The sequence below is a fragment of the Pongo abelii genome, chromosome 11 (assembly GCF_028885655.2).
Source record: "Pongo abelii isolate AG06213 chromosome 11, NHGRI_mPonAbe1-v2.0_pri, whole genome shotgun sequence".
Lineage (NCBI taxonomy): Eukaryota > Metazoa > Chordata > Mammalia > Primates > Hominidae > Pongo > Pongo abelii.
In genome coordinates this window covers 78,758,885-78,773,411 of record NC_071996.2, presented here as the reverse complement: position 1 = coordinate 78,773,411, position 14,527 = coordinate 78,758,885, and the positions used below count along the sequence as shown (strand labels likewise).

At 48.1% G+C, this 14,527-nt stretch overlaps 1 protein-coding gene across 2 annotated transcripts in view; it reads right to left on the bottom strand.

The window, feature by feature from the left end:
• Positions 1-10,903, bottom strand: part of HOXD3 (homeobox D3) — a 36,591-nt gene extending 25,688 nt beyond the window's left edge. Inside the window, exon 1 of one of the 2 annotated variants that reach the window (XM_063712870.1) lies at positions 10,305-10,903. The gene's annotated coding sequence lies outside the window, so the exon portion shown is untranslated. The remainder of the gene's footprint in view (positions 1-10,304) is intronic. The other variant, XM_024243236.3, reaches the window with a different exon arrangement.
• Between the last annotated feature and the right edge of the window lie 3,624 nt (positions 10,904-14,527).

Below are 14,527 nucleotides of genomic sequence, written 5' to 3'. Positions count from 1 at the left end.
ACTGGTTACTTGGCCCGAGTCAGGTCGCCCGTAACGGGTTTTCCCAGTGGGAAAACGAGAAGCTAGGAGAAAATGGGCCTTTGTGTGTTTCCTTCTGCGCGATCGGGCCGGGTGGGTGCAGGTCCACTGGAGAGGGGGTAGCCGCTCCATCTGCCCCTCACCCCAGCTTCCTATCTCTCCCACCCTGGGAGCAATTCAGCCTCCCTTTCCAGCTTCAGGTTGGTTTCAAATTCCTCAGCCCCAACCAGTGCCCCCAAAACCTGTCTTCTCTTCAAAGAAGAATCAGGCATGGCTGGGACTTGCCACTTCTACTCCATTTCAAAACAAAGAGCAATTTCCAGGGGGAAATGAGGACCCAAATGATAACCAAGGAGGAGGAAAATCAATGGGTTTAAAAGTGAATGGCAATGCTTTAGATTGTTATCCAGCTCTATGGGTATGACATCAATTTTTCAGGATTGCTGCTGGAGAGCTCAGAAGACAATCTTACTAAGCAGTGGTCCTCCCAGAGGCTGGTGTCCAGTTTTAAGTTTTCAGTCTTTCCTGATATTATTATAGGAAAGCAATATCAGCAATCTCAGAGACAAAGCAGCTTCCCCCTCATACTCTCTTTCTTTACCCACCCAGAATACCACTGTTTTATTCCACTTCTGAAGGAGATGCTCTTTTGGGGAGGAGAGGGGCAGTAAGTCCCTCTCATGAGGTGAGAGCCATCAATTCCTAACTGTCCCTATCCGGAAGGGAGAGCATGGGAGACCGAGATGCTCATTCTATTTGTTAATTTAGGTTTAGGCTAAAATTAGAATTAACTTCGATGAGACTTATCCCCATCCTAGGCAGAAAAGTCAGGAACAGAGAAATCTCCCACCTCTGAAGTTGTTGTCGAAAAAGTAATAAGTGACTTACTGTTTTTCTTTCTTAGTGGGCAGGGGAGCTGGGAGTAGAACCATCTCCTTCTTAGCCTGGCGCTGGCTGGAGCCTCTCACGTTCCTATTGCTGCTCCAGGAACCCAGCATCTGCACTTGTATGCTCTTAACCTAATTTATGGTGGGAATTATGTTTTGGCTTGTCAACTCTCAAGCCATAAAACAAAGTTTATTGGAATCACGTGCTCGTAAATAGCCACTCAGGTCCCATCTCTGCAGAACCATAAATAACCTTTGGCTTTAAACTTTTATTCACCAAATAAAGGTTCGCTGCAACTGTTCCCTCAGATTTAAATAGTTCCAAATATCCAGGATGCAAGGGAGGTCATATTCATATCAATACCCCAGGCTTTTCAAACAGCATCCTTTCAGAGAAGCTGTTTAAGTTGGGAGATAGTGCTATTTGGAAAAGGCTGGTTGGTGGGCATGTCTTATGATTCTTTGGCTGCATTCACTGTGAGTACTATCAACCCCTTTATTTCAATAATTTTCTAGCTTTAGATGTGATAAAGAGGAAGGTCAAAAGCCACTTCTTATTTGCTTATGACAGAAGTTGGAAGTTATTTGAGATTTTGTTCAAGTTCCTACAGAGAACGGGTGGTTAGGGAGAGGCTGGGTGGGTTTGGGGGTGGGAGTGGCAGTTGGAATTAACACATGGCTCCCTCCATATTGTTGTGGATGGGCTTGCAGAAAGTTGAAGGTAGCCACATGCCTAGAGGTTTCTGTAATTTGCTTAGATCTGAAAGGGAAGCCTTTGCAAGTGACCAAACTGCTTAACACAGCAAGACTTGGGGTTTGGTAAAGTGAGAAAGTGGAGAATAGCTTCATTAGAATCTTTGGCAACTAAAGCTCCAAAGAAGGTTATAAAACAATAAAACAGCCCTGGTGTGAAGGAGACAGGGTGTGAGGAAGCAAATGAGACTCTCAAGGAATCCAAGCCTAGGAAGTCAGATGTCCCCACTCCCATGGTGTCTCCAAGCACAGGGATTAAGGCTCAAGAACTTTGGGGGCTCAAAACTGGGTGGGAGTTTTAGGAGGACTACCCCCACACCCACACTGCTGCCCCCACCAGGGAGAGAGCCTAAGAGAGGAAGAGAGAGTAGTACACTGCTGCTGTCCTGCTGAGAAAGCCAAGGAAAGAGCTTGGGCCTGAAGCTGCTCTCTAGGAAAATGTGGCATTCTCTGCTTGGGGGAGCCTGGGGTGGGGGTAAGAGAGAGGGAAAGATGCCCTCAGCTCCCACCAAGGAGCATAAATAAAAAGAGAGTTGACCCCCCAGCACCCTTCAATAGCCCACCAGAGTTGCCACCAAACAGTGTAAAAACATGTGTGGTTTTGACTATTCTGATGAAAATAATGGATGTTCTGTGGAGATTTGTAGAGCACACACACATATGATTTCTAAATCAAATTCAGTTGCAACTGTTCCAATCAGAAAGACCCATCAAGCCCATAAAAGAGATCCCTTCATACAAAGATCTCTTTGCATCCCAATTTCCACCCATTCTACATGCATTTTCAAACCCATTTCCTGATTTCACTGTCATTAGCTAGAAAGCAGGGGGCTATTAGTCTGGATTATAAGGCATCCGTTTCTCCTTTTTTTGTTTCATTAGCCATGTAGGAAGATATTTTTCTTTTATGGTTGATGGCATCTGTTTTTAAAAATGGATAAACTCTTCAAAACATAGTTTCTGATTCTGGTTAGCACTAGATGAGCAGCTGTAAAATAATAATAATAATAGTTTGAGGGGTTGAGAAGAGCTTTCTTTATTTTCCTGTAACCTTTATTTTCCTGTAACTGCCTCGTTAGAAGGCCGAGGCAGGCAGATCACGAGGTCAGGAGTTTGAGACCAGCCTGACCAACATGGTGAAACCCCATCTCTACTAAAAATACAAAACTTAGCCGGGCGTGGTGGCACGCCTCTAATCCCAGCTACTCAGGAGGCTGAGGCAGGAGAATCGCTTGAACCCAGGAGGCAGATTTTGCAGTGAGCCGAGATCGCACCACTGCACTCCAGCTTGGGCGACAGAGCTAGGATCCGTCTCAAAGAAAAGAAAGAAATTAATCCAGTACATATTAGTTTCCAGGCAATTGTGATGAGCTTTTTATAAGAATGGGGTAAGGAGAAGATACGACTGAGGAGAAATAGTGTTTGAAACAGTGATGGGTACCCAGTCAGGGCTAGGTAGACATTCTTTGAACAAACGGTGATGAAGCATGGTGACTGAGACATGCTTGCAACCTTTATTGTGGCCTACACAAAAAGATAAAATTACATAGCCTACTCTGTATATTTAGACAATAACAGAAAAGTAGCTGTGAGTAAAGAAAAGGAGAGATGAAAGGACTATAGTGAGGCAGACATCATTTATGTCTTGATCTTAGGAAAGCGAGGCAAAGTGATTAAAGAGATAGTAAGTGTCCACCTTCTCATAATCTTCTCTTGTCTCCTCCTTCCCCTGTTCCTTTTCTCCTCCCCTCCTCCTGGTCTTCTGTAGATGAAAGAAAGAGTGAAATGGGGAAGAGACGCTGAGTGGTGGAAAGAGCAGAGCTAGCATGTGGCAGTTTGTTGGGGAGTTTCCCAAGAACTTGCAATGGTTATGGTGATAAAGAAGAGGCAGTGGGGAAAGACAAGTTGAGCCTTCTTAAAAACCTAGAAGGAATTAATTTATAGGTAAAGTGGGACTGTGGGTACTGTCCTTCCCCATGTGGCTAAAAAGAGCCTAGCAAGCTCCCATGAGATAGGGCACCTTGTAGGGCTCCTCCAAACCCTGGGAGCCAAAGTAGCTCGCAGGAAGGAGGAGAGAGTGAAGGGGTCCCGGGAGGGAGCAGCCCTACCCCAAAAGTAATGAAAGTCAGCCCTCTGCCCACCCTAAGGGCCCCTGCTAGGTGGCTCCAGGAAAGAATGTTCTCATTTTGGCTCTTAAGAGGGCTTTTGCCTGAAGGGGGGTGGAGCTTTCCTCTTAAACTAATGTTTGTACAACCAGAAGAGATAGGTGGGGCTTTGAATACCTGGCCAGGGGCAGGTGGAGAAAGAAGACTGCCCAGGGCTGGTACTTAAGGACATAGTCTGGGGGTATAGCCAGAGAAGGACTGAACAGGGAGTCCCCAGCATGAAAGAAACGTAACTCTATATGCCTGGCACTATACTCCATCACCAAAACAGAAACATTTCTCTCCCTGCCCACTTCCCCCCACCCCAGTGGAGTCACTCATTGGAACTCTGGCTTGAGGACCCAGGGAGGCAGAGGTGACCCCAGACAAAAAGGCCAATAGTGAGGGAAGAGACCAAAACAAAAGGGGAGGGGGCTTAGAGCAAGATGTCTGAGAGCAGAGCGGAGGCTAGAAATAAGGCTCCAAGTGGTCCCAAGAAGGTCAGAAGAGGCTAAGGTGGCCATCTAAGTACTAGGAGAACCAAGATTTGTTGGAACAGGAGGTGCTGCCCTAGGCTGTAGGCAGAACACTGCCTGACAAGGTTGGTAGCAGAAGAAACTGTATGTTTTGAGGGAAAATCTGACCCAGGAGGACTTCCTGGTTAAGCCAAGCAAAGCAGCTTGGCCAAGAGCTACTAAGGCTCTCATGAGAAAAGTCTGTAGCCAGAAGTCATGGACCCAGAACTAAGGGTGAGGACTTATCCCTCAGTTCTCCATTGACCCTTCCAATTCTTTGAAATTCCATACATCCTTTATGAAGAGTTATAAAAATACCCTTTCTGGCTACAACCCCCACACATGTTGGGGGCAGAGGCTCAGCTGCTGCCCTGGAGCCCAGATCCTGGGGCACAAGCAGTTAAAGGGGTGAGAAGGGTTGGAGGGAGTGGAGGTGGGGCTCCTCGGCTTCATTGGCTGTTGTTGGTCTTTTGCTTTCCTACCCTGCCCTAGATTTTAAGAGACTAAGGAGGGTGCTTGCCCTGGGGCTATAGGACAACAAGAGTAACAACCAGCCCAGTGGGTGTGACTGACAGGACAGGGTGGTGATGGAGAAAGTGATTGCAGGAGCTGGATAAATGGGCCTGCTCTCAGGAAAGACCTGAAGCCATCTGTGGGAGTCGAAGATGTGCCTGTGTGAATGTGAGGCCTCCCCTACCTGATACCTACCCACTGAGGAGTTAGGGCCACTTTCTGCCTGGTGTAACCCTGATACATTTAGGTGCCAGACACTGAGACCCAATGGGCCAGGACTATGTGGCCCACAACAGCAATAGGTTAAGTCACAGAACTATGTTCTCCTGAGTCTACTACTTCCTGTGTGTTCAAACCTGTCTTGTCCTCCATAGAATTCAAAAATTTGGTGAGTGAACCAAGGGTCTTTTGCTCTAAAAGTCTAGGCCTGATTACTCAGCAAAAGGGGGATAATAAGAAACATGTATGTATTGAATACTTGGTATGTGGCAAAACACTGGTTTAAGTACTTAACCAGTGAGTTAAAGTACATAAAACAGAATAGTGCCTGACATATAGAATTGCAAGTAAGTAAAAATTCTCATAGCAACCCTTGAAGGTACTCTTATCCCTCCTTTTCAAAGAAATTAACAGGTCTAGAGAGTTGCAGTACTCGCCTAAGGTCAGGCAACAGGTAAGTGGTACCATGGCAGTCTGAACCCACAACCCGCTGTCTTTGAAATCTCTAAGCCAAAAGTAAGGGATCCACGGCCTCTTCCCTAAAATGAAAGTACTCAGTCTATAGGGTGGTGACCTTAAAAACCACAACCCTGGATGGAACCCTAGGAGCTCTGGGGGATGCCTAGTTGTAGAGGTAGAGGGAACTTGATCTTTGGAGAACAAAGGATCATAAAACGAGCAGGAGAGATAATTGACCAGTGGTTCTCAAACATAAGTATGCAGCCCAAGTGCCCTGGGCGGAGGAGTGTTTACAAAATGCAGGTCTCTGGGAACCATATCTGGATATTCTGATTCAGTAGGTCTGGGATAGGACCCAGAAACCTGCATTATAAACAGGAGATTTGATGCAGGTCTTCACTGAGAATCATTATCCTAGAGAAGGTGGTGGGGAGAGGGGGACAAAAGACTGCATTGCCAAGAGATAACGGAGGATCAGTGGGATTGGGTCAGAGCATTATTTAAGTAAGGTGTCGCTGGCTCTTGAACCTGGTGCAAGGAGTGCCCATTGGAGCCCACAAAAGGCCTGAAATGAGCGAAGTGGTGGTAGAAGACTGGTTGGGTGGTGTGGAGTAGACATGCGCATCTGGCTAGTTCTCTCGAGCTGCAGAGCAAATGGAATTTACCCAAGCTCTGAGTCTCCAGGGAGTCCCAGGACCCAGGCCCTGTTCTAAGTGAGCAAGGGCAAGGCCCATCAACCTATTGGAGGAGGCACTAAAGGATGTGCTTTTCAAGGCTGTCCATTCTGGGTACCAGGAATCCTGGGCAAGGTAAATGACAAGACCCACGGCCCAGCGGGAGGGGCTGGTTGGGATCCGCGGATTGGGCCCAGCTTGCCCCACACAGGATTCAAGTTGCTGCTCCTAGAAGCGCAGCACGAGGAAATCGCGCCCCCTCCGGGAGGGCGGAGAAAGCGAGGTGGCCCGCCAACCCGGAACGGCCCTAGGCTCCCAGGCCTCGGAGCTGCTTCCACTGCCAGTCTGGGGAAGGGAGCCCCTGGGGGGATGGGGCGCAGCACCGTCGACCCTTGTTCGAGGCCCCACACACTGCGCGCGGAGGTAGAGTGCGCGGAAAGGAAAGAGCGGGTAGCGATCCCTCCGCTCCCGCCGTCCCCGGCCCGCCGCAGCCGGCGAGACGCTTGTCCTACAGCGCCTCCTCCTGGACGAGGCGCCAGACAGCAGAGAAGGGAGACCACCAGCCCCGGAAACCTGAGGCTGGGACTTCCTCCGGCAGGCGGAGGTCTCCCCGCACCAGAGGCTGGTTCTACAGTGTCCCCTAGGGCGGCTGGAAGGAGCAAGAGGGACCTGAGGCCACTTCTCATCCCCTACCCCTCACCCCAGGACAAACAACAAGCTCGTGGCCAAGAGGCGCTTGTCCCCCATTATTTAAGCGAACCCAGGCGGGAAAAGCCCTTCTATGTCCGTTTGTTTGTTTGTTTATTTATTTGACTGCTTTTCGCCGAGCTGCTGCCCCCCGGAGCCCTCGAATGTGCTGTGCTGGCATAACAAGATCCGGGAATGATCAGGCTGAAGGATTGGCCTGAAGTGTGGCGGTTTGAACAGGCGCCAGGAGGAAAGGCCTTTTCCCAAAGTAGTAGCACCAGGCTGAAAAAAAAATCTACAGCCTTCCCCGAGGGGCAAATATATGATATATATATATATATATATATATATATATATATATATATACAGATTTAAATTGGGGTGAGGTGATAAGTCATAATGATTGGAAATGTAGCCAAAGGTAGAACTGTTCAGCTATACAGGGAAGGCTGAGATAAAGGCAAGATGAGTAGCGAGCCTTGACGGAGGGAGAATGGAAAGATCGGGTGTATCTTCCTGCTCGAGTCTACTCGCCCTCCCCCCACCCCCGCTCCCCACACCCATGCTTTGCGGATCGAATTCTCGGGCTAGGCCATTTCACTGCACATGCGCTGGACGCCTGGCGCGCGTGTGTGGCGGGCGCTGCGCGGCCCTGAGCTGTGCGGCCGGCTTGCACCGCGCAGTGCGGATAGAGTACCGAGCACCGCTTTTACGCCTGGATGCAGAGGAGCTTGGGAACCTCATCTCAAGAAGCAAGAAACATACTTTTCTTTTTCAGGAAAACATGTATTATAAGCTTCAACTGTCCTTTCTGATTTGCAAACCCTATTCCGCCGAACAAGCAGCATCTCCTCGTTGCCAATGAACACTCTGAAGGTTGTTATGTGGATCAGAAATGTCACATCTAGGGCACCGCTTCCCTTGAGTCGTTCTTCAAGGCGGGGAAAACCATCCTACTTCCAGAGAGCACAACTTCTCCCTCATTCTGCAAAACTATCAAGTCTAAAGGACCAGTCCCTAGAAAGAGGGCATCTGTTCACGCCATTTCCGAAAACGTGACCCTAAATTGAATTTAAGTTGAAATTCTGAGTTCTTGATGGCTTCTCCCCAGCTTCCGGTGCCCCCGCATACCCTACCCCGCTGCCTGGCCTCCGCACTGCGGCAAGGCCGTAAATACCTCTAACAGCTGCCTGCCAGCCCAGGGTGAAATACTGTCTTTGTTCGATTTCCCTTGCCTCTCTGATTCAGAAAACAGAACTCTGACGAAATTTATTTGTAGAAACATCTGACGGGAAAATACGCTTTGTTTTCAGCTCTCGTGCTTGGCCACATTTATAATGTCGAACTTCGCTCTTTCTCCTAGTCCTCGCCAGAGATCTCAAGCCCAGTTCATGGCCTGACCCGTCGTCACCAAGGCCCGGACATGCTATCGGCTCCCTGATCTATGAGAGAACAGAAGTTTCGGCCAAGGACACTGGGAGTTATACTTCCGGGCTTCTCAGCTCTCAGGGTCGCAGCGTTTTAAAATTTCGTTTCATTTTTTGGTTGGGTTAACAGAAACAATGGGGTTATTTCCGGTAGTGGCAACAGCACGAACTAGTCTTCTTGTGGACTAATGGCCCGAGAGTTCCTGTGATTTGCGGATTATTTCCCTTAGATGCAATCGACCATTTCGTTCCAATAAGAATTAATGCTACCACGGGGCTTACAAAGAACCCCTCAAGTCTTCCAAATCTGCCCATGACATCAACCTCTGCTGCGTAATCGGACCTGCACCCAACCCAGGTTTTTAGTCACCCAAGCGCGCTGGGCTACAGAACCAGGGAAAAGCACTGAAGCTCTGAACATAGAGCTTGGCCATCAGGGCCACACCCCCACCCCCACCCGGGTACCATCCGACCTAGGGACTCTTCCTGCTCCGAATCTACCCGGCAGGGCCTAGAAGCCACTGTCCAGGTGCCTGCTTTTCAATGGGGAATGCTTTTTACCCCGATCAAAGAATGACCTCAAAGGTCATTGTACTGTAGTAGAGAAATAATTACAAAATACAAACACCCCAAATAAAAAAAGAATCACTTAAGTTTCTTATTTGTAAGTGATCAGAGTTAGTGATCTAGGAGAATTTGCAGGCATCAGCTGGCCACAAATCGTGGATCTCCATTTTGAAATGAGCATGATTCCATCACTAATTACAAAAAACACCTTTCCACAAAGATGACATGTTTTGTTCAGAAACGCTTTTATGGCCAACGTTGTTACATTGGAATTTTAAGGGAATAATAAGTTAGGATTTACCACTGGGTGCTTGGGGAACCATACCCTTGCCTTGCGCAGGCCAGTCTCATGCGCAATGCGGCAGATTGTCCAAAGGTTTCATTTCACAATGTTCATGAGGGAATAGGCAATAGGATTTGCGAACTGCATCCGCAAGTGCCATTCAAAATTAGTGGGAGAAAATAGCTTTTTTTCTTCTGCAAAGGATTTTCTTTTATGCATATTGTTTCAGTTCAGCAGTTTTGAAGTTGAGGGAAGAATGTTGCAATGTAATATTTATTAGTAGGCGGAAAAAAAAACACAACCCATCAATACATTTAGAGAGAAAAAGATCTCTTTTCCTACTCTGGCAAATAAGAAACACACGATGTTTCAACACAGAGATGTCTTGTATTTCTCAAAGATCTATTGGGTTTTTACCAAGACCTGCACCATGTATTCTGATACCATTACCTCCCAAAACATGCATTCATTTTGTGATATAAAAGAATCCAAATTCACCTGACGGATTATCATATGTGGGAAGAGCCTATCTTGAGTGGTTTAAAAATTTCCCTAAGAACTAGAGAAACATTTAAAAATATTTAAAATTCCATCTCTTACAACATAAGGCCCAATAAACCATCAACCCTAGAAATTAACCAGCATCAGTCACTAAAGCCTAGATTCAAACACCAAGCACATCCTAGAAACAGAGAATTCACCCCACCCCCACTCAAGCCCCAACCCTCAAAAAACACCTGTTAGCCTCCCAGGAACCTCTGGGCACGGCCACAGGTAAACCACAAAAACCACAGCTCTATATAAAATGCCTTTAGTGACCCCCAGCAAAGTGGAGACGTTCAGTAGTAACCCGTCTATACACTTTCCCAGGGTAGGATTGAGGGGCTCTCCATCTAGGCAGTGGGATCCTGTCTGTGGCTACCCATCTCTCAAAATTTCTGAAATAATACTGCCCCCTTAGACTTCTGAACCCAGCCGGACCCCACCCCAGGCCCCAGGGGACGCCCTAGGAACGAAGTGATTGGGGGAAGGGGCTTAGATAGCGACCCCCAGTTCCCTGGGAAATGTAGGGGAGCAGCCGGACTGAGCTGCCCAAGGGGGTCGGCGCCCCAGGCTTCTTGGTGGCATGCTGGGGCGCGGGGAGGGGGCGATTCTTACCCGAAGGCTGCCGAGCTGCAGGCGGCGGTCGGTCCGGGCGTCTGCTGTAATCCACTAGGCGCTGCCTGGCTGCGCTCACTCTCGGACGCAGAGACCCGCTCATGTTGGTGAAGAAGCCGCGCCAGAACCGCGGCCGGCTGCTCTTGGCAGGCGGTGTCGGCGCCGGCGGGGGACTCGGCGCCCAGGGCCCCTTCCAGGCCCTCCCTCGCCGGGCTCCCCACCAGCTCTGGAGCTGGCGGCGATGCGGACCGAGTGAGCGGCGGTAGGGCCAGGTCGGGCGCCGGGCGGGAGCCGAGGCCGCGGCGGACTCCGCAATCCCGCAGCCGGCGACTGGAGCCCACCTCTGCAGAGACAAAGGTTAGAAAAAGAGGGGGTGAGGCTCTGGGAAAGCAGAATGCGGGGGGAAATTCGCCTGGGAAATCAGGAAAAAGGCCGTGAAGGCGAGCGGCGCCTGCACATGACCAGCCGCAGCCAATGACGACCGCAAATAGGTCATAAAAAGGTCTATTACCAAGTTGTAAATTTTCTTCAAACAAAAAGGAATTTACTGCAATTCCTTGCGGATTTTGCACATACAGCTCGCAAGCGCCATGTTTTTTCCTCTCCTGCTTTCTCTCTCCCCCGCCTCCTCTCTTCCTTCTCCTCCTCCTCTCTCTCTCCATTCTCTCTCTCCTTCCTCCCTTCTCTTTCTCTGTCCCTCTTCACCTTCCCCTTTTTTCTTCCCTTCGTGGTTCTTACCTCCCTCCCCGCCTCCTCTGTTTCTTTTTCTAGGGTTTATTTGTGTGTGTGTTTGTGTGTGTGTGTGTGTGTGTGTGTGTTCTTTTCTTTGGTTTGGCTCAAAACCTCTGCGCAGTTGGCCATTGTGAGGGAGGGAAATGAACTCAATGTACTGCTCACGCTCTGGGGAAGCGATCCCCACAGCTACCTCCCCCCATCTCTCACCCTGTGCCAGTCACTTGGCTTCTCCTCCTCTCCCCTCAGGAAAAGGCCTGTCCCCAAAGGCAGCCAGCCACTTTCGGTTTCCCCTCCTCCCTCTCATCTTGCAAGCCAGCCCCAGTTATCTTGGGAAGAAAACGCGGGCTCTGCAGGCCAAGAAAATGTGCCCCCCACACACCGCTCCAACATAAATTGGGGTCCCTCCCAGTCCCGGGAGGTTCTGCAGTAGGATAATCACCAACCAGCTTAAAGGCTGGAAATGGTTTTAGGTACTTGTCAACCTCTCCGAAATACCCGTTTGAAAGTCTACCACCTGGTCTTTCTCCACAGAAACATCTTTCTGGACAGACAGGGTTATGGTTTCTGGATCCCTTCTGAAACTCCTTGCTCTACGTCCCCCTCTAAGAGCAATTCTCATTTTTATGGAGTTTAATTCTAGTTCTCCCCTCTCCCCTTGCCCCCAAATATTTCCCAATTGAAAAATTTGTTCAACACAGTACTGAAAAGACATTTGTTCAGGAAAAGAGTGACTTCCTCAGATCAGCCTAGAAAAAAAAAATAATTTCTTTTCCTCAAAGGCCAGTGTCACATTCCCTTTATATTTTTCACAGGAACTGCTCTGGTGAACTCCCCCTGAAAGTAAATGTCCTTGGCTGGCCTCCAGCATTCCCCTCACAGGCATGGCCATGCAGCCTTCAGAACCTTCCTGAAAGAGGTAACACCACCCCCCATCCTTTTAAACACAGTGTCTTTAAACTTCCAATACTATGTTACAAATATTTGCATCGGATATCTGTGTATAAGTTCTCTGCTATTAACATCTGCACACCCAGTAAGTGCCTAAGTGGATGTGGACTGAAGCAGGAAGCAGCACAGCACCCTCTGGAGCAGGCCATTTGTTATCCCTTGAAAAAGTTCTGATGACCTTGGATGTTTTTGATTAAAGGACTTTTGCTGCCATCTGTCAGCAAAAGTCATATTCTTTCTAGAAAAAAAGCCAATGGGCCCTAACTTTGCTGGAGGGAACTGCAGCAGCAGCCAGGGCCCATTAAAATGTTCTCTCTCCTCCCATGTCCACCCCTAGATGCCCAAGGATTCAGCAAACACGGGGGAAGCAGAGGACACAACAAGCTTGGATGTGAAATAGCACTTCCTTCTGTATTACAGAATAAAACAATATTTTAAATTACACAAGCAGATGGGGCAAGTTTTTGGGCCCTCACAAGCCCAGAAGACTTCACACTGGTATACTGGTGTATACATGTGGAATTGAGCAAAGAACTTGTTTAATTCCAAAATTTTCTGAGAAATAATCTCAATAGTCAATTTGCCTCATTATCTTCTCCCCATCTTACCCAAATAAAAGCAGAGCTTTATGACCCTCCCTTTCAACTTGGGGAATGAGGGCCGCAGAGACTTTGCACTGAAAAGCAGCCATATTTGCATTTTTCTCCCCTTGTACGGAGGTAAGCGATATACTGGGTTTTGTGGAACCTCACAAAATGGCATCCTTGAACTGACTTCTCTGAAAACCACTGAGACCCACATTCTCTTTTGTATGTTTCTGGTCATTGCAAATGGAGAGCCTAAATCACTCAGAAGGCTTGGTTCTTTCATTCAGTGTTAACACTGGAGAGTACTATTTTTCTCTAAACGGTTTACAGACCTCACTAGGCAGACTGCTGCAGTCCAGGGCTGAAAAGTGCTGCCTGGGATGGCAAAGCATTCTCTGAAGGTTTATGCAAATTTCTGCAGCAAAAAAATGTTCGCTTGTTGCCTCAATGCTTGGATGTTGACACATTTGAGCCAATTAGAAGGGCATCTTGTGCGCAAGTCACTGCCAGTCTGTCTGCATGAAACACCATGATGGGGGGTGGGGATGTCTAGTCAGTTTAAGAAAGAAGGTGGCGAGTGTGTGTGATGTGTAATTCCCCCAGGTCTTTATTTGAACACAAATCTATGCTCTTCCCAGCTACAAAAGGAAACATTTACCTAATCAACACTCTGGGCGTGTGTGTAAGCTATGTATACATACAAATTCATAATCTAATATATACCAGCTATTGCAACAGTCTTTGTCTGTACATGAGGTATGAATTTACCATGGTTTAGGCGGCCAGTGGGGCCAGAAGTTACACTTTGAGACCAGCACAGAATGCTGAAGAAATGACAATTTTATCTCCTCTTCCTTCCTTGATTTCCATACCCACCCATACACAGGGCTCCCACCTGACAATCCTGCCAACATTATTTCAGGGTTCTAAAAGTATCTGGTGAGCATCCTTGAGCAGGAGACAGCCAGTTTTGCTAATATACAAAGGAGTCCTGAGTCCCTTAAATCCAGGGCAGCTGGATTTCAGCCAGCACTGGTCTTTGGATGGTTTACACTGGAGGCTGTTCCCCAGCCTCTTGGCCCTTGGCATCCTTACTCTGTACCAGCCGACAGCAGAGTCTTAAGCAGTGCACAGAGCAAAACATTCTCAAATCCAGCATAGGCATTTGCAGCTGTCTCTTGGAGTGCAAATGTTTAAGTCCTGGGCCACCTGTGATTTAAAATTATCTTTCCTGGCTCCGGTCAGAGAATGTCACAGCCATCACTTCTTCTCAGCATGGAAAGCCAGGTGGTGCTTTCCTTCTGACCTGGCCAGTGGCAACATTTCTGTGGTCCATGAAGCCACAGGCAAACAGCCTGATAAAACCCGATGAGGTGACCCTGGCGCAAAACTATAGGATTCCATTTTCTTATCTATGTAATAAAAGCAACTGTGGAAATAAAAACATACCCCTTTGAAAATAAACATGGTTAGAGAAAGCAGAGAGCTCTTCGATGACTACCTAATAAAGGTGCTTTCCCTCTTTCCGGAATGTTACATTACTTGAATTTCTCCTCTTTTCTCCCGCTCCTCTTCCCCCAACTTTCCCCTCTAAAATGGCAGCTGCAGGAGCAGCCTCCAATGGAAAATGGATATCTTGTTAATAACAGATGCGAAAACCCAGCATCAACGCCGGCTCAATGCAATAAGCTGTGGTGTAACATGGACTCTGCGTTGTCCCCCACTGGGCCTACAACTTGAGTCCTTTAAGAGGATCAAAGTTCTCAGAGCATCTTAGCAAGATTATTTAGAGCAAGATAGACTAGCCAGTCCTCTCTGGAAAAAGAAGGGGCCCCTGCGGCCTTTTTTTTTTTTTAAACAGCGCGGAATGTTTGTAACCCCACCCCTTTCTTATTAAACAGAAGCCTTGAGCGAGTCCTTTCCTTCGTGTGAGCCCAGGCAATTGTTAGTGAT